This window comes from Tachyglossus aculeatus, chromosome Y4, assembly GCF_015852505.1.
Source record: "Tachyglossus aculeatus isolate mTacAcu1 chromosome Y4, mTacAcu1.pri, whole genome shotgun sequence".
In the NCBI taxonomy this organism is placed as follows: Eukaryota; Metazoa; Chordata; class Mammalia; order Monotremata; family Tachyglossidae; genus Tachyglossus; species Tachyglossus aculeatus.
In genome coordinates, this window is record NC_052096.1 from 8,202,365 (window position 1) to 8,226,012 (window position 23,648).

At 46.7% G+C, this 23,648-nt stretch overlaps 15 non-coding genes across 15 annotated transcripts; 9 read left to right on the plus strand and 6 right to left on the minus strand.

The window, feature by feature from the left end:
- The first annotated feature begins 1,382 nt into the window (after window positions 1-1,382).
- On the plus strand, window positions 1,383-1,455 carry TRNAV-CAC. Its single transcript has one exon. It is a non-coding gene; the product is annotated as a tRNA-Val (tRNA).
- A 3,196-nt stretch (window positions 1,456-4,651) lies between these two features.
- TRNAG-GCC lies at window positions 4,652-4,722 on the plus strand. Its single transcript has one exon. It is a non-coding gene; the product is annotated as a tRNA-Gly (tRNA).
- Window positions 4,723-5,561: 839 nt separating this feature from the next.
- Window positions 5,562-5,635, plus strand: TRNAN-GUU. Its single transcript has one exon. It is a non-coding gene; the product is annotated as a tRNA-Asn (tRNA).
- Window positions 5,636-8,796: 3,161 nt separating this feature from the next.
- On the minus strand, window positions 8,797-8,868 carry TRNAP-AGG. The gene has a single exon. It is a non-coding gene; the product is annotated as a tRNA-Pro (tRNA).
- Window positions 8,869-9,300: 432 nt separating this feature from the next.
- Window positions 9,301-9,373, plus strand: TRNAK-UUU. Its single transcript has one exon. It is a non-coding gene; the product is annotated as a tRNA-Lys (tRNA).
- Window positions 9,374-10,437: 1,064 nt separating this feature from the next.
- Window positions 10,438-10,511, minus strand: TRNAI-AAU. The gene has a single exon. It is a non-coding gene; the product is annotated as a tRNA-Ile (tRNA).
- A 694-nt stretch (window positions 10,512-11,205) lies between these two features.
- On the plus strand, window positions 11,206-11,278 carry TRNAV-AAC. Its single transcript has one exon. It is a non-coding gene; the product is annotated as a tRNA-Val (tRNA).
- Window positions 11,279-12,290: 1,012 nt separating this feature from the next.
- On the minus strand, window positions 12,291-12,364 carry TRNAI-AAU. Its single transcript has one exon. It is a non-coding gene; the product is annotated as a tRNA-Ile (tRNA).
- Window positions 12,365-14,034: 1,670 nt separating this feature from the next.
- TRNAV-CAC lies at window positions 14,035-14,107 on the plus strand. Its single transcript has one exon. It is a non-coding gene; the product is annotated as a tRNA-Val (tRNA).
- A 257-nt stretch (window positions 14,108-14,364) lies between these two features.
- TRNAR-CCG lies at window positions 14,365-14,437 on the plus strand. Its single transcript has one exon. It is a non-coding gene; the product is annotated as a tRNA-Arg (tRNA).
- Window positions 14,438-16,301: 1,864 nt separating this feature from the next.
- TRNAV-AAC lies at window positions 16,302-16,374 on the plus strand. The gene has a single exon. It is a non-coding gene; the product is annotated as a tRNA-Val (tRNA).
- Window positions 16,375-17,805: 1,431 nt separating this feature from the next.
- Window positions 17,806-17,879, minus strand: TRNAI-AAU. The gene has a single exon. It is a non-coding gene; the product is annotated as a tRNA-Ile (tRNA).
- Window positions 17,880-19,171: 1,292 nt separating this feature from the next.
- Window positions 19,172-19,244, plus strand: TRNAV-CAC. Its single transcript has one exon. It is a non-coding gene; the product is annotated as a tRNA-Val (tRNA).
- Window positions 19,245-20,534: 1,290 nt separating this feature from the next.
- TRNAI-AAU lies at window positions 20,535-20,608 on the minus strand. Its single transcript has one exon. It is a non-coding gene; the product is annotated as a tRNA-Ile (tRNA).
- A 2,009-nt stretch (window positions 20,609-22,617) lies between these two features.
- Window positions 22,618-22,700, minus strand: TRNAL-CAG. The gene has a single exon. It is a non-coding gene; the product is annotated as a tRNA-Leu (tRNA).
- Window positions 22,701-23,648: the final 948 nt, after the last annotated feature.

Consider the following 23,648-nt stretch of genomic DNA (forward strand, 5'->3'; position numbering starts at 1 on the left):
AACAAAGTCAGTCTCCCCATATCAAAGCTATGCCCATCACACAGCTATTTATTTATTTATATTAGTGTCTGTCTTCCCCTCTAGATTGTGAGCTCGTTGTAGGCAAGGGAATGTGTCTGATGCTATACTATATTCGCCCAAGCTCTTAGTACAGTGCTTTGCACAAGGTAAACGCTCAATAAATACAATTAATAATAATAATAATCCAGGTGGGACACGAAGAAAATGGATAGTAAGGCTGTCTAAAAGGTCCAGTACAGTGAGCTGAAATTGGGAAACGGGAAGCAAGAAGGGCAGAAAAAACGCTTTAAGGTTAGAGTCAACAAAATCTCAGACCGTGCTAGCCCCCGGCAGAAAATTAGGAGTCACTGGCCAACGACTGACAGCATGGCTCACTGCTATCAAGAAAAGACTAGCTTTCTTTGAGCAAAATAACAATAAAGGAAATTATTATCATTATAACAGTGCTTAGCACATAGTAAGCGCTTAACAAATACCATCAATATTATTATCGTGATATTTGTTAAGCGTTTACTACGTGCCAAGCACTGTAATAAGCGCTGGGGTAAATACAAGGAAATCAGATTGGACACAGTCCCTGACCCACATTACCACAAAATAAGGAATGAGAGCCGAGGAGGCAAAGGGGAAAACAGTACCAGGCACTGAAAATATTAAACAAAGACAACAAGCCTCTAGACCATAATCTGGTGGTGGGCAGGGAATGTATCTGTTTGTTGTTGTAGTGTACTCAAGCGCTTAGTACAGTGCTGTGTACACGGTAAACGCTCAATAAACACGGTTGAATGAATGAATGAACACAAAAAACAGCCTTTTGTGTGCCTAACGAGGCGGGGACTAACTGGCCTTTTCAGCCAAAACGCAGGCATAGTGAACTTAATAATAATAACAATAGTATTTGTTAAACGCTTACTATGTCCCAAGCACTGTTCTAAGCGCCGGAGTAGATGCAAGGTAATCAGGTTGTCCCACGTTGGGCTCGCAGTCTTAATCCCCATTTTCCAGATGAGGTAACTGAAGCACGGAGAAGTTAAGTGACTTGTCCAAGGTCACACAGCAGACAAGTGGTGGAGCCGGGATTAGAAACTACATTCTAATCCACCTTCCACCACTTTACGGGCAGTGACGTCTTCTTGGAATCCGTAGGACAATTATACATTTATCCCAGCTTGTCTATAAACCCCTTGAAGATGGGGATCTGTCCTGTAGCTGTATTGGACTCTCCCAACGCTTAGCACAGTACTCTTGCATATAATCAGCATTATGGATTTAGTGGCCGACGACTAGAGGAAGATCTATTTGTCCGGTGGTAGGTCAGCTGCAAACAGAGAGGGGTGTACAGTTTCCCCCTGTCCACAGCAGTTTCCGTAGTGTAGTGGTTATCACGTTCGCCTCACACGCGAAAGGTCCCCGGTTCGAAACCGGGCGGAAACACATTTTAAAAAACAAATTATTTAATTTTTAATTTTCCTCTTCCGTGGGAATGTTCCGGCTCTCCGGTCCTCCCAAGAGAGCTCCGACCCTCGGGGGTCGCGACCCCTGACCCAAGGCTGGGGCTGGGGCTCCAGCAAAGTGGAGTCCAGCTGAACCCAGGAGCGAATCGGGTCAGAGAGAAGAGCTGGAATAAATAAGGGAAGTGAAAATTTCCTCTTTTCTCCAGCGATGATAGGCGCTCGGAGGAGGCATGTCCCGGGGAAAAGAACGGTGGGGAGACGCCCTCGTGGCTCACTAGAGATGCGCTAGAAGCCCCCAGAACTCGACCTCGTGGCCTAATAATAATAACGGTATTTGTTAAGCCCTTACTATGTTCCAAGCACTATTCTAAACTCTGGAGTTGATATAAAGTAATCAGATTGTCCCTGAAGGGGCTCACAGTTTTAATCTGCATTTTACAAATGAGGAAACTGAGGCACAGAGCAGTTCAGTGCCTTTCCCATGATCACACAATAAACAGTGATGATGATGATATTTATTAAGCGCTTACAATGTGCAAAGCACTGTTCTAACCTCTGGGGAGGTTATAAGGTTGTCCCACACGGGGCTCACAGTCTTAATCCCCATTTTCCAGATGAGGTAACTAAGGCACAGAGAAGTTAAGTGACTTGCCCAAAGTCACACAACTGACACTTGGAGGAGTGGGGATTCGAACCCAAGACCTTTGACTCCAAAGTCGCTGCTTTTTCCACTGAGCCACGGGGTGGTAGACCCTAGACTCGAATCCACGTCCTCTGGCTCCTAAGCCTCTGCTCTTTCCATTAGGCTACACTGCTTCTTTTTTGCCTAATGAATAGGGCGTTGGATCCAGCGTTTAGTACAGTGCCTGGCACAGAGTAAGCGCTTAACAAATGCCACCATCATTATCACCATCATTTCGGAAGATTGAGGATTCGAGTTCCTTTGTGGTTGTACTTTTTCTTGTTGGGATCTGACACGCTCCCTCATCCCTTTCCTCCTCCCCCACTTCCTCCTCTTCCTCCTCTTTCAGCTCCCCGGTCACAGCCGCGACTCCCAGCTCCTCTTCATTCATTCAGTCGTATTTATTGAGCGCCTGGGAAGTACAAATGCTGCAGCACACATAACTCACAAGGGTATACGCTACATTCTCCAATCATATTGATTGATAGATCAGTATTGATAGATCCTATCAGTATATTAGTATATCAGTATCCATCAATATCTATGTACTGCACACCTTCTTTGTGCAGAGTTCAGTTTGCACATTGCCTTGGTGTACCTAATTCAAATAGAAGGAAAATCAAAATATCAGTGGCCCGTACAGGGATCGAATGTGCGACCTTGGCATCCTAGACAGTCTTGTAGACTGTGAGCCCACTGTTGGGTAGAGACCATCTCTGTATGTTGCCAACTTGTACTTCCCAAGCGCTTAGTACAGTGCTCTGCACACAGTAAGTGCTCAATAAATACGATTGATTGATTGATTGATTATTAGCACCATGCTCTAACCAACTGAATTAACCGGCCAACACGAAATGCCCTCCACAATGTCTAAACGCGATTATTGTAGTTAGAGAATGGTATTTGTTCAAGAAGCCTTGGAAATGTTTGTAAAACCCTTCCCTAAAACAGGAAGGATTTATCAAACAATTAATCAATGGTATGCATTGAGAGCTTAATGTGTGAGGAGCACTGTACTAAGTGCTTGGGAGAGTACAATACAACACAATGACCAGAGACCTTCCCTGCCCATAACGAGTTTATAGTCTAGAGGGGGAGACAGACACATTACCTCCCTGATTTCCAAGAACTGTACTATGAGTTGGGGTAAATACAAAATAATCATGCCGCTACATGGAGCTCATAGTCTAAGTAGGAGGGAAAATAGGTATTGAATCCACATTTTGCAGAAAGGGAACTTGGGCACAGAGAAGTTAAGTGACTTGCCCAAGGTCACTCAGCAGATAAACAGTGGAGTCGGGATTAGAACCCAGGTTTTCTCACTCCCAGGTCCACACTCTTTCCACTAGACCACAATCCTTCCAAAGGAACAACTATCCGAAGAATAATTACACATACAACCCGTCTAGAGATTGAGCTCCTTGAGGACAGGGATCGTCCTTACTACTACTGCTAATAATAATGGCATTTGTTAAGCTCTAACTATGTGCCAAGCACTGTTCTAAGCACTGGGTAGATACAAGGTAATCAGGTTGTCCCACGTGGGGCTCAGAGTCTTCATCCCCATTTAACAGATGATGGTAACTGATGCAGAAAAGTTAGGTGACTTGCCAAAGGTCACACAGCAGACAAGTAGGAGAGTTGGAATTAGAACCCATGACCTTCTGAATCCCAGGCCCGTGCTATACTCTCCCAACGTTTAGTACTGTGTTTTTGCACATAGTCTATATTGGGGATGCAGTGAATGATTGATAGAGGGGGATCTAATTGTCTGATTGTAGGCCAGTGGCCATTAGAAGGGTAGGTATTGATGGCTTTGGATGAAGGCCCTAGGCAGGAGTTTTGAGGCAGCGGTAATTAAGAGGAAGGATGTGTTAAAACGTTCCAAAACGGGTCGTTGTGACACGACCAGCTAGCTGCACACACTTAAGTATATATCCGTAATGTATTTATTTATATCAATGTCTGTCTCCCCTTCTAAAATATAAGCTCGTTGTGGGCAGGGGATGTGTCTATTATATTATTGGTGTTGTACTCAATCAATCGTATTTATTGAGCACTTACTGTGTGCAGAGCACTGCACTGAGCGCTTGGGAAGTACAAGTTGGCAACATATACTCGCCAAAGAGCTTACTACAGTGTCCTGCACACAGAAAGTGCCCAGCAAATACGATTGACACTAACTCCAGCCCAGAGGAAGCAGGGAGGGGGAGAAGAGTGAGATGTTGGGGGAGCGCGGGAAGTGGGCGAAAACTTCGGGAACAGGAGGTGGGTTGGGGGGAGGTGGAAGGGGGAGGGAAAGGGCACCGTAGTCACGTTCAGGTTTCAAGCAATGAACTACCTGTAAATAGGGGAGCCCTTAGTATTTCGGGGGTCAGCGAAAAACTTTTCCCGTTTAACTCTCGGCCCTAAAACACCACAGGACAGCAACACTGCAAATCTACCCTAGCCCTTAGCACTTTGGTAAGGCTACGTGGCAAAAATGCTTGCTGTAGCATTGGTGGTTCAGTGGTAGAATTCTCGCCTGCCACGCGGGAGGCCCGGGTTCGATTCCCGGCCAATGCATCGAAACCTTTTGCAGATCTAATAAATATTATCGGGACTGTATAAATGGTCCAAGATCCAGATTGATTTTGATATCAAATCCCCCCAAAATGTCCCCATGTTACAGAAGGCTGCTTCCAGTTACTTTCAAAGCATTACTTCTACTCTTTAAACTCGTGGACAAGAGACGTGTTCACCAACGGTTATATGTGTGGTCTCCCTAGCGCTTAGTACAGTGTTCATCATCATCATCATCAATCATATTTATTGAGCGCTTGCTATGTGCAGAGCACTGTACTAAGCGCTTGGGAAGTACAAATTGGCAACATATAGAGACAGTCCCTACCCAACAGTGGGCTCGCAGTCTAAAAGGGGGAGACAGAGAACAAAACCAAACATACTAACAAAATAAAATAAAGAGAATAGCTATGTACAAGTAAAATAAATAAATAAATAAATAGAGTAATAAAATATGTACAAACATATATACATATATACAGGTGCTTTGGGGAAGGGAAGGAGGTAAGATGGGGGGATGGAGAGGGGGACGAGAGGGAGAGGAAGGAAGGGGCTCAGTCTGGGAAGGCCTCCTGGAGGAGGTGAGCTCTCAGCGTTCAGTAAATACGATTGCTTGCTTGCTTGCTTATTTATGTATTGACTGATTGGTTGTTGGGTAGGGACTGTCTCTGTATGTTGCCAACTTGTACTTCCCAAGCGCTTAGTACAGTGCTCTGCACACAGTAAGCGCTCAATAAATACGACTGATTGATTGATTATCTTAACATTGCCTGGACTATAGGGCAAAGTCAGGTTGGCACAAAGAGCAAAATAAAAACAATTCGGTCTCTGCCACATTTCGAGTCTCTGTGGCGCAATCGGTTAGCGCGTTCGGCTGTTAACCGAAAGGTTGGTGGTTCAAGCCCACCCAGGGACGGTGGTTTTATTGTTTTAAATCAGAAAACAAAAGTCCCCACCCGACTCGTTGTATTCAGTGTTCTATTCATCATACTCGTTCAGGACCAAAACCTCTGGGGAAAACCCCCTCATTAAATTGCATTCCTTTGAATGATAATGAATTGTCCCAACAGAGAGCCTCGGCGTCAAACTGTCGTCCCGTGCGGACCTCGGGGTGGGAGCATCGTTAAAAGATTTACCCATCTTCGCTCTGATTAGCTGAAATGCTATGACGTCACGATTCATTGGCTATCTCTGAATCAATCAATCAATCAATCAATCAATCGTATTTACTGAGCGTTTACTGTGTGCAGAGCACTGTACTAAGCACTTGGGAAGTACAAGTTGGCAACATATAGAGACAGTCCCCACCCAACAGTGGGCTCACATCGTACGGTTCCCCTGGTTCCTCTCGCAAACTGGACAGTTCAGTCCAACCGCTTTTGGAGAGAAATCGGTATATCAGTGGTAATGTTGATGATGATGATGATATCTGTTAAACGCTTACTATGTGCCAAGCACTGTTAATAACATTAATATAAAGGGAAGATAAATCTTCCTCAGGATAGCCCTTTTACACTGCCCTTCCCAGGAACTGCTCACCCTATCATAAACGTTCTGTGTCTCCCTGATCAGTGGTGCTCGAGGAGGAGGAGGAGCGATGAGGAGGAAGGCTGGAAGAGGAGGAGGAGGAAGGGGACCCCCAAATCTATATCTCCTCCCCTGTTCTCTCTCCTTCCCTTCAGGCTCGTATCTCCTCCTGCCTTCAGGACATCTCCACCTGGATGTCCGCCCGCCACCTAAAACTCAACTCTAAGACTGAGACTGACTCCAAGATCTAAAACTCAACTCCAAGACTGAGACTGACTCCAAGACCTAAAACTCAATTCTAAGACTGAGCTCCTTATCTTCCCTCGCAAACCCTGTCTTTTCCCTGACTTTCCCGTCACTAAACGGCACTACCATCCTTCTCTCACAAGCTCACAACCTTGGTGTCATCCTTGACTCTGCTCTCTCATTCACCCCACACATCCAATCCGTCATCAAAACCTGATGGACTCACCTTCAGAACATCACCAAGATCGGCCCTTTCCTCTCCATCCAAACCGCTACCTTGCTGGTTCAGTCTCTCATCCTATCCCGACTGGATTATTGCATCAGCTTCCTTTCTGATCTCCCATCCTCCTGACTCTTCCCACTTCAGTCTATACTTCACTCTGATGCCTGGATTATCTTTCTACAGAAATGCTCTGAGAATGTCACTCCTCTCCTCAAAAATCTCCAGTGGTTGCCTATCAATCTTCGAATTAAGCAAAAACTCCTCAGTCTCGGCTTCAAGGCTCTCCATCACCTCGCCCCCTCCTACCTCACCCCCCTTCTCTCCTTCTCCAGCCCAACCCATACACTCTGCTCCTCTGCTGTTAACCTCCTCACAGGGCCTCGTTCTCGCCTGTCCCATTGTCGACCCCTGGCTCATGTCCTTCCTCTGGCCTGGAATGCTCTCCCTCCACACAGCTGCCAAACTAGCTTTATTCCTCCTTTCAAAGCCCTGCTGAGAGCTCACCTCCTCCAGGAGGCCTTCCCAGACTGAGCCTCTTTTTCTCTGCTCCTCCTCCCCTCCCCATCGCTCCCACTCCCTCCCTCTGCCCTACCCCCTTCCCCTCCCCACAGCACTTGTGTATGTTAGTACATATTTTTTACTGTTCATTTTATGAATGATGTGTATATATCTATAATTCCATTTACCTATTTTGATGGTATTGATACCTGCCTACTTGTTTTGTTTTGTTGTCTGTCTCCCCCTTCTAGACTGTGAGCCTGTTATTGGGTAGGAACTGTCTCTATCTGTTGCCGAATTGTACTTTCCAAGCGCTCAGTTCAGTGCTCTGCACACAGTAAGCACTCAATAAATATGATTGATTGAATGAATGAAAGACGAGGAGGAGGAAAGAGGAAGAGGACGAGGAGCTGGGATTTGAGGTGATGCCTATAGAGATGGATGTGGGTGGAACCCACCCCCTAGACTGTGAGGACGTTGTGGGCAGGGATTGCCACTGTTTATTGCTATATTGTTCTTTCCCAAGCACTTAGTACAGTGCTGTGCATACAGTGAGAGCTTAATAAATACAATTGAATGAATGAATAAGTGCTGAGGGACTGAGGGAGGTTGCAAATCCAAGGTCAAGTGCAAGGTGGAAGGGAGTGAGAGAAATGAAAATGAGGGTTTAGTTGGGGAAGGCCTCTTGGCTTTTAATAAGCTTTTAATAAGGCTTTGAAAGTGGAGAGAGTGTTCATCTGTCGCATAATAACAATAATTATGGTAACTGGGGTAGATACATGGTAATCAGGTTGTCCCACGAGGGGCTCACAGTCTTAATCCCCATTTTACAGATGAGGTAACAGGCCCAGAGAAGTTAAGCGACTTGCCCAAGGTCACACAGCAGTCAAGTGGCAGGCCAGAACTGGAACCCACGTCCTCTGATTCCCAAGTCTGGAGGGATCTGGAGGGAAGATGGGAGAGATATAGGGAGAGAAATGAGAGATGAAGCGGGGAAACCCTCCCGGAAGAGACGTGATTTGTGGAGTACTTTGAAGATGGAGAGAGAGCAACTGTCTTCCTATGTGAAAGTGTAAGCTCGTCCCTTTATTTAGACTCTAAGCTCCTCGTGCGCAGGGAACGTGTCCACCAAATCTGTTATGTTGTACTCTCCCAAGCGCTTAGAGCAGTGCTCTGCGCCCCGGAAGGGCTCAATAAATTCCTCTGATTGATTGATAATCAACATGGCTTGCTCGGGTAATCCGAATCATTCACTCAATCGTATTTATTAAGAGCTTAATGTGTGCAGTGCACTGTACTAAGCGCTTGGGAAAGTACAATATAACAATAAACAGTGACGATCCCTGACCGTAACGAGCTCACAGTCTAGAAACGGTGCCCAAGGGGAGCGAAGTTGGTCCGGAGGGAGGGAGGTCTTTGGGTCCTTGAGAGGGAGGGGCGTGACCCAGGGGATGCACCAAACCACCTAATTAAAACTTCAACAGGCTCCTCTCGGACTTTCATCCTCGCGCCGTCAATATCTCCCGGGTTGCGGAAACTTGAGAAACCACTCCAAAAAAAAAAAAAATTTTTTTGTTAAAAGAGGGCTCGTCCGGGATTTGAACCCGGGACCTCTCGCACCCTAAGCGAGAATCATACCCCTAGACCAACGAGCCGAACTGAAAGAGCCCTCGGCCATGTCTAGTAAAGACTTTCTATGAAAGAGTTTGTGTTTCTAAATTCTGGGAAATGTCTAGGTTCTAACCCCGGGGTCTCTCGAGGGGACCGGAAAAACAGTAACTGCCAGTACCCCCTGGGGTCTCTCGTTTCGTCCCGAGGAGGCTGCGTTCCTCTCCACATCGGGCAGACCCCGGCCTTCCCCTTCTTCCGGGGACTTTGCCAATCACATCTCCTCCAGGAGGCCTTCCCTCATTAATCTCACCTCTCCCCACCCTATTTCACTCTGTACCGCCTCTTCAGCACTTATGTACTCAAGTGTAATCTCTGAAGGAGATTAAAGTCTAAAAGGGAGAATAAATTCCAAGAAGCGAAAGGAACAATACATACACATACCGTCTACAGAGTTCTTACAAAAAGCAGTCTTCGGAGCCCGGATAGCTCAGTCGGTAGAGCATCAGACTTTTAATCTGAGGGTCCAGGGTTCAAGTCCCTGTTCGGGCAGAGTGTTATTTTTCCTCCCTCCCACCTCGAATCCACTTAACCGCATTCCTTACCACCCTAAAAAGCTCATCCCCCAGTTCCCAAGCTCTCCCACAGTCTATTCCGGGCTGTGGATTTGGCTATTTTCCTCTGCTAATGCCGAGACGGATGGCACTACGGCCTAGCGTCGTTACCTTAATGCGTCCAAGTTAACTGGGTAGAATCTGTTAGTATTTCTGTGATTGTGGTCCAGCATCTTCTGATTCATTCTTTCATTGAGCGCTTACTGTGTGCAGAGCAATGTACTAAGCGCTTGGGAAAGTACGCTACAACAATAAACAGACACATTCTCTGCCCACAACGATCTTACAGTCTAGACGTGGGGGTTGGGGCGGGGGGGGGCAGGGGAGACAGACATCAATACAAATAAATAAAATTACAGCTATGGACATAAATGCTGTTGGGATGGAGAGGGGAAGAGCAAAGGGAGCAAGTCAGGGCGACGCAGAAGGGACTGGGAGATGAGGAAAGATGTGCATTGGACGCCATGTTTAAGTTGACATCTCTGTAGTTTAGTATTTATCACATTTACCTCATACCAAAGGGTTCCTGACTCGAAATGGGGCAGAAACCCTTTAATTCTATTTTTTCCTCTCTGTTGGATTCCTGAAAAGATCCTTTCCACAATCTTCAGGCCCATCGATCAGACCAGGGGGGCAATATGGCCACAACCAGCCCCCTGTCCACTCAGGATAGACCCTATCCTTGGGGGTCTCCTTCGACTCTGCGGTCAACGCCAAGACACCCTGCTCCTGTTCAGGCCTGCAGAGAGACCCACCAGGTCACCCGCCACATTCTCCAATCAATTAATCAATACTATTTATTGGGCACCTATATTAGCTATTTATTTGTATTGATGTCTGTCTCCCCTCCCCGCCATTCTTCTCCAGAAGGCAAACGGCCATCGGCGGGTACTGGCTCGGTAGAGCTCGGAGACGAAATAAGAGGAGGAACTTTCTGGTTGACCCACCCTCTACCTTGTTGTACCCGATTTGAGCCAAAGGAAAATGAATCGAAAAAATCAGTAACCCGTACGGGGATCGAACCCGCCACCTTGGCGTTATTAGCATCACGCTCTAACCAACTGAGCTAACCGGCCGTTAAAACAACCTTTTTTCCGCGATTATCTGTAGTTACGGAACTGAATGCGCCCAAGAGGATATAAAAATGTATTTAAACTACTTCCCCTGAAAGAATTAGGCTTTATCAATCAGTCAGTGGCATAATAATAATAATAATGGCATTTGTTAAGCGCTTACTATGTGCAAAGCACTGTTCTAAGCGCTGGGGGGGGATACAAAGTGATAAGGTTGTCCCACGTGGGGATCACAGTCTTCACCCCCATTTTATAGATGAGGTAACAGGCGCAGAGAAGTTAAGTGACTTGCCTAAGGTCACACAGCTGACAACTGGCAGAGCCAGGATGTAATGAGTGCTTACTCGGTGCCAAGCACTGGACTAAGCGCTTAGGAGAGTACAGTACTGCACAATTACCAGACAATTTACCTGCCCTTAGGAAGCTTACAGTCTAGCGAGGGAGACATTCATTTTACCTCCCTAATTTCCAAGAAATGTACTAGGAGCGTTGGTAGATACGAGATAATCAGGCCCTATCTGGGGCTCATAATCTAAGTAAGAGGGAGAACAGGCACTGAATCCCCATTTTATAGATGTGAGAACTTGGGCACAGAGAAGTTAAGTGAGTTACCCAAGGTCACTCAGCAGATAGATGGTGGAGCTGGGATTAGAACCCAGGTTTTCTGACTCTCAGGCCTATGCTCTTTCCATTAATGGTTTCCGTAGTGTAGTGGTTATCACGTTCGCCTAACACGCGAAAGGTCCCCGGTTCGAAACCGGGCGGAAACAACGTTTTCTTTTAGACTGTGAGCCCACTGTTGGGTAGGGACCGTCTCTATGTGTTGCCAATTTGTACTTCCCAAGCGCTTAGTACAGTGCTCTGCACATAGTAAGCGCTCAATAAATACGATTGATTGATTGATTAGGCCACGCTGCTCTAGAAGGACAATTATCTGAAGGGCAGTTTTACATATATCCCAGCGAGGCTTTGAGTTCCTTTTGGACGGGGATCGTACGTCTTAGCTGTCGCTTCGTCTCGGACCCATTATGATTCCACGGACACATCTCTCCCAGAACGCCCCACCTCCAACCGCGATCGTTGTGGTAGTGGATCCATAGAGTTTTCTTGGTCAAAAATACGAAAATGGTTTACCATTGTCTTCTTCGGCGCAGAAAACTTGAGTTTCCTTCCTCGACCCTCTCCCATGCTGCTGCTGCTCAGCACGGCTGAGTTTTGATTTGGAGAAGATGGCCTTCCACTCGCTAGCCACTGCCCAAGCGAGGAATGAAATGGGTAGGTCTCTACTTGACTCTCCATCCCCTAGCCGAGAATGGCAGAGTACTGGAAGCTCTCTAGGTGCAATCCTGAGGGGCAAGGATGTGTACCAGCCAATCGATCAATCAGTCATATTCAACGAGTCCTTTCTATGTGCAGAGCACTGTACTAGGCGCCTGGGAGAGTACAAATAAAAATATAACAGCATATTTCCCACAACGAGCTTCCTACATTTTTGTAGTCTCCCAAACGCTTAGAAAGTCCCAAGTACCGACTATGTGCAAGACAAGAAGTCCGATTTCCGCTCACGTGCCCTTTCTCATCCCTCCTTTTTCACCAACCACGATGGGGGCTCAGAGGGGAGATTGCCAGCTTTTCATTTCCAGAATAAACAAGAGCCATCGTGGGGGGCCGGCTCGGGCGAGCTCAGTGAAGGAAAAGGCTCCCAAACTTTCTAGTCGATGACCCATCTGCTGTCCTGTTTTATTCCATTAGCGCCGATGGGAAAATGGATCAAAATATAACTGGCCCGTACGGGGATCGAACCCGCGACCTTGGCGTTATTAGCACCACGCTCTAACCAACTGAGCTAACCGGCCACGATAGTCCAAGTTCTCCTCCCCATTACCCTCTTTCCCATAGTTTCCTGGGCACAACGTTTCCACAATTTTCAGTCTATAGCAGCCGCTTCCAAAACATCCCTAGAGCCTCTCCGAGCGATCCAGGCCGCGACAGTTCAAGTCCCTTCCTGGTTGTAGTTTTTCTTGTTTCCCACTCTTCTCTCTCCCCTTCCTCTTCCTCCTTCTCTTTCTCCTCTCCGGTAGAGTCATGCCTACGCCCTTACAGGCTAGAGAGAGAGACAAGCTAATACAAGCTAATCAGGTTAATTATTATCATTATCTTGATATTTGTTAAGCACATACTATGCGTCAAGCAATCAGATAGGACACATTCTCTATCCCACATGACCACAAGCTCCATCAGGAAGGAGAAATGAGGATGCCAAAGTGGAAACAGCCCCAGACATTGCAAACACTAAAGGCAAAAACACAGACTGTGCTTTTGCGTGCATAATGTAGCCGGGACTCGTTGGCCTTCTAGGCTGTGAGCCCACTGTTGGGTAGGAACTGTCTCTATATGTTGCCAACTTGTACTTCCCAAGCGCTTAGTACAGTGCTCTGCACACAGTAAGCGCTCAATAAATACGATTGATTGATTGATTTTCAGCCAAAACACGGTCATAGGTGAACTTTACTGGTAATAATGTTAATAATAGGAACCGTGGTATTTGGCAAGCACTAACTACATGCCGAGCACTAGGGTATATACAAGAGCAACAGATCCCACATGGGGTTCATAGCCTAAGGAAGAGTGAGAACAGTGTTGAATCCCCATTTTGGAAGTGAGGAAAGAGGCACAGAGAAGTTAAGGGACTGGCCCAAGGTCACACAGCAGGTAGTGGGTGGAACTGGGATTAGAACCCAGGTTGTCCCAGTCCCAGACCCATGCTCTTTCCACTAGGCCACACTGCTTCTGGAGGACAGTTATCTGAAGGACAATTCCACATACATCCCAGTTAGCCTTTGAGCTCCTCGATGGTGGGGATAATGTGTGTTGTCCACTTGACATGACTGACTCCATTTTGTGTATGCTGACAGTAACCCTCCATTTTGTGCAGGCCAAGAGAACAACTCCTTTTTGTATTTTATGCAAGGCTCAGCAACAGATGTCTTCAAGGCCAGTAACAAGTAATAAGTATCTATGCAAGGCCATAGGGCAGATAACAACAACCTGCACAAGGCAGTGAGAACAGAGAATAATGAGAATTTGTAACATCCTGTCGGTCCTAATTGGATTCCTGAAATTCCCAAATGCTCCGCTCCCATGTTGCTGTAACTCAATAAAAGAAACAGTGAGAATGGGATAGGGGCTGCTTGTCATTCGTACCTCTCCCGGGAGGTGAACGGGCAGGTAGCCACTTTCCTTCTTTACTGCTCTACCTGAACTCATGTTTCCGAGTCATTTTTCCTATCTGTGTCACCACCTTGGGTACACGAACCCTGCGGCCAATTTACAGCGATTAACCTATTTTGCACCCTACTTGTCGATAACAATGTGTCCTAAGTCTATTGTACTCTCTCAACGCTTAGCACAGTGCTCGTACTCATAATCAATATTCTGGAGTCAGTAATTAATAGAATATCAATTTATAGAATTATAATTCACGGATCATCCGTGGAGAGGGTACGGTATGTGACCCACTTTATAGGTTTCCGTAGTGTAGTGGTTATCACGTTCGCCTCACACGCGAAAGGTCCCCGGTTCGAAACCGGGCGGAAACATTATTTATTTTTTAATTTGAAATTTTCCTAGGGGGTCGCGACCCCTGACCCAGGGCTGGAACTCCTCGGCAGCAGCAAAGAGTCCAGCCGAGCCCAGGAAAGGACCGGGGCAGAGAAAAGAGTTGGAATAAGGAAAGTGGAAGCTTCCTTTTTTCTCCACTGTAAAGCAGCGGCGGGAAGAGGCATGATTCAGGAAAGAGAAGTGTGGGGAGACCCCTCATTGCTCACTAAAGCAGCCCTTAACCTCCTTATTGTACGACCGCGTGGCCTAATGGATAAGGCGTCTGATTCCGGATCAGAAGATTGAGGGTTCGAGTCCCTTCGTGGTTGGTGGAATTATTTTCCCCTTACTCCTTTTTTCTCCTCTTCCTTCATAATAATAATAATAATATTTGTTAGGCACTTAACATCATCATCAATCGTATTTATTGAGCGCTTACTATGTGCAGAGCACTGTACTAAGCGCTTGGGAAGTACAAATTGGCAACATATAGAGACAGTCCCTACCCAACAGTGGGCTCACAGTCTAAAAGACTGTGTTCTTTATGTGTTCTTTAAATTTCTGGTCACCCCTCGGAACTCTCAGCTCCTGTACAGTCCTGCTACAATCCCCAGCCAGCGTGACCCACCAGGGCAAATTCTAAAATCAACCAATCAATTAATCGATCCTATTTATGTGCAAAGTAGGTGGAAGTGTACAGTACTGTTAGCAGACGTGATGTCTGTCCACTTACAGGCTAGAGAGGGAGAGTGTCGTATAATTTCTTGGACTGGGAGGCCTGGACCTCTCTTCTGAGTTCTTGAGCAGTTCCATGACTGTGTGTTATTTCTGGGTCAGACTCGGTGGCCTAGAAGACAGCCTCCTAGTACAGTGCCAGAGCTTAGAACAGTGCTTGGCACATAGTAAGCGCTTAACAAATACCATAATTACTCGAAGCTCTGCTCACCTCAACACAGCTATGTCGGGTGGGACAAGTGAGGAGAAAGGACTGCAAGACTGTTTCTATCTGTTGCCGAATTGTACTTTCCAAACGCTTAGTACAGTGCTCCGAACACAGTAAGTGCTCAATGAAGACGATTGAATGAATGAATGAATGAAGCACCAGTGTGGTTTAGTGGAAAGTGCCCGGGCTTGGGGGGCAGAGGTCTTGACTTGTAATCCCACTTCGCCTCTTGTCTGCTGTGTGACCTTGGGCAAGTCACTTAACTTCTCTGGGCCTCGGTTACCTCATCTGTAAAATGGGGATTAAGACTGAGCCCCACGTGGGACAACCTGATTACCTTGTATCTACCCCAGCACTTAGAACAGTGCTTGGCACATAGTAAGCACTTAACAAATACCATAATTACATAGTAAGCACTTAACCACAATTATTATTATTATGGCTCACTGCTATCAAGAAAGGACTGTCTTTGAGCAAAATAACAGCAAAGAAAATCATCATGTTCGTGATATTTGTTAAGCGTTTACTATGTATCAAGCACTGTACTAAGCGCTAAATACAAGGCAATCAGATCGGATCCAGTAGCTGACCCACTTGATCACAAATGTCATAAGGGACGACAGACGAAGAGGCTAAAGTGAAAAGAGCGCCAGGCATTGCAAATATTAAACAGAAACAAAAACAAGATGGGAATGTAGTGGCCTTTCAGCCAAAACGCCATCACGGGTGAATTTTACCTTCAATGGTGTCTCCTTCGAATCCTAAAGGCAATTATATATATATCATTATTTTATATATCATTATTATTGCTATCATTATTATATATATACGTGCTAGCCAGACTATGAGCTCTTTGAATGTGGGAATTGTTTCTCGAAAGACTCCGGGCTTGAGAGTCAGAGCACGTGGGTTCTGATCCCTACTTTGCCTCTTGTCTGCTTTGTGACCTTGGGCAAGACACTTAGCTGCTCTGTGCCTCAGTTACCTCATCTGTAAAATGGGGATTAAAGACTGTGAGCCCCACGTGGGACAACCTGATTACCTTGTATCTACCCCAGCGCTTAGAAATGTGCTAGGCACATAGTAAGAGTTTAACAAATACCATCATTATTATTATTCGCTCCCAACGTTTAATACAACGATCTATAATAGCCAGTATCATAGATGTAATAATTAATCAATAGCTCTAGTTGTAAATGTAGTTCACCGACACACCGAGGAGATGGTAATGCGAAAGGTACTAGTCAACAGTTTCCGTAGTGTAGTGGTTATCACGTTCGCCTAACACGCGAAAGGTCCCTGGTTCGAAACCGGGCGGAAACAACGCTTTTTATACTATCATTACTATTTTAAATTTTCTTTTCTTTGGTTTCCCGGGAACAAGCTTTCCACAATCTTCAGTCCGCAGCAGCCACTTCCCGCACAGCCCTCTGGCCGCGCCTGGGCCGGGAGAGTGGTCCAGCCCCTTCGGGTCCGTCCAGGACAGCCCCGGCCCTCGGGGGTCACGACCCCTGACCCGAGAGCTGCGGGTCGGTCACTGGATTCACTTCGAGACCCCCACCCGCCTTTCCTCTCTTTCTTCCACCCAACCCCGTGGCCTACTGGATAAGGAGCCTGATTCTGGATCCTAAGATTGAGAGTGCCTGTCCCTTCGTGGTTGTAACTTTTCATCTTTCCCCCTTTCCCCCTTTTTTTCCTTCCGCTCCTCCTTCTCCCCCCAATCAATCAATCAATCAATCAATCGTATTTATTGAGCGCTTACTGTGTGCAAAGCACTGTACTAAGCGCTTGGGAAGTACAAGCTGGCAACATATAGAGACAGTCCCTACCCAACAGTGGGCTCACAGTCTAGAAGGGGGAGAGAGAGAACAAAACCAAACATACTAACAAAATAAAACAAATAGATAGGTACAAGTAAAATAAATAAATAGAGTAATAAATATGTACAAACATATATACAGGTGCTGTGGGTGAAGGGAAGGAGGTAAGATGTCAATCAATCAATCAAGGGGGCAGCTTAGCATGAGAAGCAGCATGGCCCAGTGGCTAGAGAACAGGTCTGGGAGAGGAACGTGACTTCTAATACGGGTTCCACCATGTCTGCTGTGGCACCTGGGGTACGTCAGTTAACCTCTCTGTGCTTCAGTTCCCTCATCTTCCTCATGCCACAGTTGACGAAGGAGCCGCGTCCGGGCTTGGAGGGCCGAGCCAGCACCACCCCTTCGCGGTACTCCGAGGTTTCATCCTGAAGCATATGGTGTGGGCCGTCCAGGGGATTCAGGAGCCCTGCAAACTGGAGGTCTTGGTGCTTGGGGAAGTAGCACCTCCTCTTCCTCCACCTTTCTTCACCATCTCCTTCACCTCTCCGGTCACCGCCAGGCCACCCAGCTCCTCTTCAGGCCTGGTGCAGGCCTCCCCAACCAGCGTGACCCACTAGGGCACACGCCACATTCTCCAATTGATCGATGAATCAATAACTATTGTTTATGGCCCACCTTCTCTGTGCAGACGTTGGTATGTACAGTCAAGTTGGTAGATGCGATTCTTGTCCGTTCTTTCCCAAGTGCTTAGTACAGTGCTCTGCACACAGTAAGCACTTAATAAGTATGATTGAGTGACCCCCTTCGTGGGGGGGGGCGGGCAGAGGGGAAACATCAAGTATTCCATTTTCAGAATACAGATTGGCTATCGGCTGGGGCTGATTTAGTTACAATAAGGAAAAGTCTCACCGACTCCCATTTTCAAAAAAATACATGGCCCGTACGGGGATCGAACCCGCGACCTTGGCGTTATTAGCACCACGCTCTAACCAACTGAGCTAACCGGCCGCCATACCCTATCTTTTAATCGCAATTATCTGAGGTGCTAGAATGTTAGGCGCCCAAGAAAATGTAAATGGTACATTTATTCAACCGTATTTATTGAGCGCTTACTGTGTGCAGAGCACTGGACTAAGCGCTTGGGAAGTCCAAGTTGGCAACATATAGAGACGGTCCCTACCCAACAACGGGCTCACAGTCTAGAAGGGGGAGACAGGCAACAAAACAAAACATGTGGACAGGTGTCAAGTCAGCGGGTTCTAACCCGCTGCCCTGAAAAACAAGAATAATAATAATAATAATAGTAATAATAATAATAAGCCAGGATTTACGAAGTCAAGATATATTTAAAGGGGACAGAGGTGACAGGTCAACAGTCACAGAACCAAAAGTTTCTATTTGCCACCCACAGCTAAACTTCGTCATAGAATTCCTCTACTTAGGTAGCACAAGGACCAACGATGTCACGATAGACGAGCCAGTGGAATCTTTCAGGCGGCACATAATAATAATAATAATAATAATAATAATGATAATAATAATAATAATAATAATAATGACATTTGTTAAGCACTACTATGTGCCAAGCACTGATCTAAGCGCTGGGATAGATAGAGGGTAATCAGGTTGTCCCACATAGTGATCACACTTTTGATCCCATTTTACAAATGAGGTAACTGAAGCACAGAAAAGTTAAGTGATTTGCCCAGGGTCACACAGCAGACAAGTGGCAGAGGCGGGATTAGAACCCTCCTTAGAACAGAGTGAGGTGGCAGTGTGAGATCAAATTTCAGACCAATGTAAAGGTCCACAGCGTTGTAGTATTGTACTTTCCCAAAGCTTAGTACAGTTCTCTATCACATAATCAATATTCTAGATTAAATGTTTGATTGATAAAGGATAAGCTCCAGACTGAGCCCCTTCCTTCCTCTCCCCCTCATCCCCCTCTCCATCCCCCCATTTTACCGCCTTCCCTTCCCCACAGCACCCGTATATATGTATATATGTTTGTACATATTTATTACTCTATTTATTTATTTATTTTACTTGTACATATCTATTCTATTTTATTTTGTTAGTATGTTTGGTTTTGTTCTCTGTTTCCCCCTTTTAGACTGTGAGCCCACTGTTGGGTAGGGACTGTCGCTATATGTTGCCAATTTGTACTTCCCAAGCGCTTAGTCCAGTGCCCTGCACATAGTAAGCGCTCAATAAATACGATTGTTGTTGTTGTTGATAATCTATTGCTATAGCTACGTTCAGTGGCAATCAGACGATGCGGTAGGAAGGAGGTCCAACGGGTTTCCGTAGTGTAGTGGTTATCACGTTCGCCTCACACGCGAAAGGTCCCCGGTTCGAAACCGGGCGGAAACATCTCTTATTTTAAAACTTTCAATTTTCCTCTCCCGTGGGTTCCCGGGAACAACGTTTCCACCATCTTCATCCCGCAGACGAGCTGACCAGATTGCCTATCAACCTCCGTATCAAGCAAAAACTCCTCATTATTGGCTTCAAAGCAGTCCATCCCCTTGCCTCCTCCTACCTCACCTTCCTTCTCTCCTTCTACAGCCCAGCCCGCACACTTCGCTCCTCTGGTGCTATTTTGTGAGACCGTTGTTGGGTAGGGATTGTCTCTATTTGTTGCCGAATTGTACTTTCCAAGCGCTTAGTACAGTGCTCTGCACACAGCACTCAATAAAAACGATTGAGTGAATGAATGAACCTTCTCACTGGGCCTCATTCTCGCCTGTCCCACCGTCGATGCCTGGCCCACCTCTGGCCTGGAATACTCACATTCGCCAAACTAGCACACTTCCCCTTTTCAAAGCCCTACTGAAAGCTCACCTCCTCCAGGAGGCCTTCCCAGACTGAGCCCCCCCTGTTCCTCTGCTCCTCCTCCTCTCCCCATCGCCCCGCCTCCGTCCCTCTGCTCTACCCCCTCCCCGCCCCACAGCACTTGTGTAGCTATGTACATATTTATTATTCTATTGATTGTATTAATGATGTGCTTATATCCATAATTCTATTTATTTATATTAATGCCATTGATGCCTGTCCATTTGTTTTGTATTGTTGTCTGTCTCCCCACTTCTAGACTATGAGCATGTTGTTGGGTAGAGCAGTGATGAGGAGTGATTAGGCCCTACTGAGAGCTCACCTCCTCCAGGAGGGCTTCCCAGACTGAGCCCCTTCCTTCCTCTCCCCCTCGTCCCCCCTCCACCCCCCCCATCTTACCTCCTTCCCTTCCCCACAGCACCTGTATATATGTTTGTATATATTTATTACTCAATTTATTTATTTATTTTACTTGTACATATCTATTCTATTTATTTTATTTTGTTAGTATGTTTGGTTTTGTCTCCCCCTTTTAGACTGTGAGCCCACTGTTGGGTAGGGACTGTCTCTATATGTTGCCAACTTGTACTTCCCAAGCGCTTAGTACAGTGCTCTGCACACAGTAAGCGCTCAATAAGTACGATTGATGATGAGGAGTCCGATCGAGGTCGGGGGCGGATTGGGGTCAAGTAGAAAATTGGGAAGAAGAAAATCGAAATTTGCCATCAACGAGAGCCGACCTTGGGTACGATACCTCAGAAGAAGGAGCTCAGAAGCCTACTTTTAAAACTGCTTATCAACTGAAGGAAAGTGAAATAAAAACTGACGTGGCCCGTACGGGGATCGAACCCGCGACCTTGGCGTTATTAGCACCATGCTCTAACCAACTGAGCTAACCGGCCGACCGCAAATTTGTTCCCAACGCAATTTTCTGTGGCTGTGAAATCAGATCTAGCCTTTTGCTTATTTGCGAATTCTTTCACTCAATCAATCAATCAATCAATCAATCAATCGTATTTATTGAGCGCTTACTATGTGCAGAGCACTGTACTAAGCGCTTGGGAAGTACAAATTGGCATCACATAGAGACAGTCCCTACCCGATAGTGGGCTCACAGTCTAAAAGGGGGGGACAGAGAACAGAACCAAACATACCAACAAAATAAAATAAGTAGGATAGAAATGTACAAGTAAAATAAATAAATAAATAAATAAACAGAGTAATAAATATGTACAACCATATATACATATATACAGGTGCTGTGGGGAGGGGAAGGCGGTAAGGCGGGGGGATGGAGAGGGGGACGAGGGGGAGAGGAAAGAAGGGGCTCAATCTGGGAAGGCCTCCTGGAGGAGGTGAGCTCTCAGGAGGGCCTTGAAGGGAGGAAGAGAGCTAGCTTGGCGGATGGGCAGAGGGAGGGCATTCCAGGCCCGGGGGATGACGTGGGCCGGGGGTCGATGGCGGGACAGGCGAGAGCGAGGTACAGTGAGGAGATTAGTGGTGGAGGAGCGGAGGGTGCGGGCTGGGCAGTAGAAGGAGAGAAGGGAGGTGAGGTAGGAGGGGGCGAGGTGATGGAGAGCCTTGAAGCCCAGGGTGAGGAGTTTCTGCCTGATGCGCAGATTGATCGGTAGCCATTGGAGGTTTTTGAGGAGGGGAGTGATATGTCCAGAGCGTTTCTGGACAAAGATAATCCGGGCAGCAGCATGAAGTATGGATTGAAGTGGAGAGAGACACGAGGATGGGAGATCAGAGAGAAGGCTAGTGCAGTAGTCCAGACGGGATAGGATGAGAGCTTGAATTAGCAGGGTAGCGGTTTGGATGGAGAGGAAAGGGCGGATCTTGGCAATGTTGCGGAGCTGAGACCGGCAGGTTTTGGTGACGGCTTGGATGTGAGGGGTGAATGAGAGAGCGGAGTCGAGGATGACACCAAGGTTGCGGGCTTGTGAGACGGGAAGGATGGTAGTGCCGTCAACAGAGATGGGAAAGTCAGGGAGAGGACAAGGTTTGGGAGGGAAGACAAGGAGCTCAGTCTTCGACATGTTGAGCTTTAGGTGGCGGGCGGACATCCAGATGGAGATGTCCTGAAGGCAGGAGGAGATGCGAGCCTGGAGGGAGGGGGAGAGAGCAGGGGCAGAGATGTAGATCTGGGTGTCATCAGCGTATTCAATCGTATTTATTGAGCGCTTACTGTGGGCAAAGCACTGTACTAAGCGCTTGGGAAGTACAAGTTGGCAACATAATTCTTGGTTCATCATCGCAGTCACACAAGACGATTACGTGAGGGACTATTAGCGGGGAGAAAAGAAAAAGAGAGTAAGAGAGATGAAAAGAAAGAGAAAAGGAGGGAGACGGGGATTACAAGGATGGAAGCAGATAGAGTGGGAGTTGAAGGGGAAACAGAATCAGAGAAAGGGAGGGAGACAAAGAGAAACAGAGAGGGTGTGAGACGACCATCCTCCCATCTTATCAACCTTCACCCAAATGACAATCGATCCATCGGATTTATTGAGCGATTACTGTTTGCGGAGTACTGTTCTAAGCGCTTGGGAGAATACAACAGATTTGGTAGACACAACCTCTCCAGTATACCATTCTTAACTAACTGCTCATCTCCCTCCTTATTTTCCCTCCTTCTGCAACATTTGTGCAATTGAAGATTTACTCTCTAAACACCCTCCAGTAACACTTAAGTACCTAGCCTTAAACTTAGTTGTCTTTGGTAATTTAATGCTTATCTCCCCCGCTAGATTGTAAATTCCTTTAGGGAAGAAAAGTATCACTCATTCTGTCGTACTCTCTCACTGGTTTAGAAGTGTGCTCTGCACCTGCAAGAGGATAATAAACACAATTGATGCATCAATTGATGTGTAAATTAAAGTTGGTTTCCCCGTGGAGACGGTAAAATAGCGTCTGTCAGAAGTGGGATTCGAACCCACGCCTCCAGGGGAGACTGCGACCTGAACGCAGCGCCTTAGACCGCTCGGCCATCCTGACACATACGGAGCTACCTTTTTCTCTATCTACTTCTAAAATACCAAAGACAACCTCATTTCTACTAATTATGGTGTACATACCTGCCTCATTCATTCATTCATTCAATCGTATTTACTGAGCACTTACTGTGTGTTGAGAACTGCACTAACCGCTTGGAAAGTACAATTCAGCAATAAAGAGAGACCATCCCTGCCCGCAACGGGCTTATAGTCGAGAGGGGGGAGACAAACATCAAAATTAGTAAACAGGCAACAATAGCATCAATATAGGTGTGCAATAAATAGTATTGATTGACTGATCGATGGGAGAATGCGGCGCGTACCCTGGTGGGTCACGCTGGTTGGGGATTGCAAGAGGAGGAGAAAAGGAGGGGGGGGGGAGAGGAGAAGGAGGAAGAGAAAAAGGGTGAGGGGGAGAGGAGGAGGAGAAAATGTGTGGCGGGAGAAAAGGAGGAGGAGGAGGAGAAAAGGGGTGAGGGGAGAGGAGGAGGGGAAAATGTGTGGCGGGAGAAAAGTAGGAGGAGGAGGAGAAAGGGGGCTGAGGGAGAGGAGGAAGAGGATGAGGAAGAGAAAAGGGGTGGGGGAGAGAAAGAGGAGGAGGAGGAGGAGAAAACAGATGGGGAGAAAAGGAGGGAAGGAAAAGAGGGTTGGGGAGAGGACGAGAAAGAGGAAGAGGAGGAAGAAAAAGGGGTGAGGGGAAGAGGAGGAGAAAACGAGGGGGGAGAAAAGGAGGAGGAGGAAAAAAGGGGGTTGGGGAGAGGAGGAAGAGGATGAGGAGGAGAAAATGGGGTGGGGGAGAGAAAGAGGTGGAGGAGAAAAGGAGGGGGAGTAAAAGAAAAGGGATTGGGGAGAGGAGGAAGACGAGGAGGAAGATAAAATAAGTGGGGTGAAGAAAAGGAGGAGGAGAAGAAAGGGGGTTGGAGGGGAGAGGAGGAAGAAGAGGAGAAAA